The sequence below is a fragment of the Aplysia californica genome, unplaced genomic scaffold (genome assembly GCF_000002075.1).
Source record: "Aplysia californica isolate F4 #8 unplaced genomic scaffold, AplCal3.0 scaffold00075, whole genome shotgun sequence".
NCBI lineage: Eukaryota > Metazoa > Mollusca > Gastropoda > Aplysiida > Aplysiidae > Aplysia > Aplysia californica.
The window spans coordinates 1715745-1717877 of record NW_004797345.1 but is presented as its reverse complement, the minus strand read 5'-3'; positions in this window follow the sequence as shown (position 1 = coordinate 1717877).

The window sequence follows — 2133 nt, the reverse complement described above, 5'->3', positions numbered from 1 at the left end:
GAGAGAGAGAGAGAGAGAGAGTATGTTTGTGTTTCCTTGTGTATGTAGTTGTGTATGTGTATATTATGTATGTTTGTAGGTACGTGTGTACGTGTGTTGTATGTATTGTGTGTGTGTGTGTGTGTGTGTGTGTGTGTTTTCGTGTGTGTATGTGTGTGTGTGTGTGTGTATGTGAGGGAGAGAGAGATAGATAGATAGATAGATAGAGAGAGAGAGAGAGAGAGAGAGAGAGAGAGAGAGAGTAATGAAATGAGAGGAGTCAAATGGAGTCGATGTGCGTTTATCATATCAGATCCGATCAGGTTGGGTCAGGGGCGAACTTACTCTTTTGACAGAGTATAGTATAGATTGTAATGCGCACAAAGTTTGTTGTTGAGCGGGAATTTGCGCTGTACAAATGATATCTGCCTTCACACATCAGGAACATAATAAACAAAACTTCTTACTCGAGGCGGCATCATGGAAATGAGAATGCAAATAAACCATGAATTCATAAAAAATATTGTATGTTGAACTGACAAAATAATCGGAAAATATCTCATTAAATATTTATTCCTACAAAGGACTAAACACAATGAAAACATTAAAATGTGCTGTTGGAGTAATGGTCTCAAGATTTTTAACACTAAAATTAACTAAAGATCTGAATACACAAATAAAAAAGCAAAGAAGTATAGCAGATATGACAATGTATTATAACACATGACAGTTATCAAATTGATTTCAAATTTAGCTGTCTTTATCTAGCCTTGTGCGGCCAGGAGCTTGTGTCCAAATCAGATCATGGCCTGTTGTTTGTAGGGCCGTTGAAAGTCGAGGGGGGGGGGGGGACAAGCACTCAGAGCAGCCTTGAGATTATTAGGAATCATAGTTCCTCCGACCTTTTTGGGGAGATTTTACCAGTCCATATGTTATGTTAGCTTACTTAATCAATGCTTGACACTGCTTACATGAGAGGGGCACGAAAGGGATGAACAGGGTGTTTATTTGGCTATGAAACAGTATTGAGTGTTGTGCACACGTTTTCTTCAGATTTTTCGTGTAGTCTCTACCAGTCCAGTCTAATTGTACGCTTCCTTAATCAATGCCTGTGACTGCTTGTGAGAGTGGCCTGAAAGTTGAAAGGGGCGAATGAATAGGGTAGTTACGTGGCAATGAAACAGTTATGAGTATTATGGACAATGTTCATTGGTGATTATGAACGTCTACCATGGTTACATTTTATTTATGAGGCCTTCCTCTTGGGGGGAATTTGACTGCTACGATATTCCAAAATTTGGAAGGGAAGTAGTCACTATTTGATTATATAGACGCTTCGGCACTGTGTTTGGTCGATAAAATTAAATGGCGGCACCAATACACACTACGTCAAATTGGTCTTTGCTTTGTAAATCAAATTTGATCGTGAAGTTCATTATGGCCAATCGTATTCAGCTCGCTAACAATAGACCTAACCCTGCAATGTGTAGCAGCTTCTTGGTTGGTTGTTTGCATCAAATGTATTACACAGATCAAATACTGAACCAGAAAATTGGACGTTTTCGATTTTTGTTTTTTCCCCCCGTAAATTGTAGTAGATTCTAGTCCTTACCCGTCCACGAAGAAAATCTGGTCGCACTCAAATGTATCAAATAAGATATCAAATGTATCAAAAGGAGATTTGAGGAAACTTACTGCTTTTCTTTAAGACGTAATATATATTATTTATAATTTTTGGCTTGCAATTCATGACAAGTGGTAGGCTGGAAGACGCCACTAGAAAGTCCTACTTCTGTTCTTTTCCTCATTTTTTTCTCTGTCTGCCTTATTAGCACTAAATTAAATGGTCATTATCGTGTCAACGTACGTCTTTTCACTGAAACAAACAAACGGAACGACAAATCATTACTAGATTGCAAGTAAAACGATTAAAATTGAATTGTTAGATGTATATGAATTTACTAATGGATGGATATTGGAAAATTTGTTGATAAATGGATAATATTATGATCTCATTATCATAAGTATTGTTTGAATTGATCTAGACCTTGCAATAGCATCCGTGTTACATTTCAAGCGGGAATTCAGTGATTGAACACATTATCCACGCACGTTCACACTAACACACACACACACACACACACACACACACAC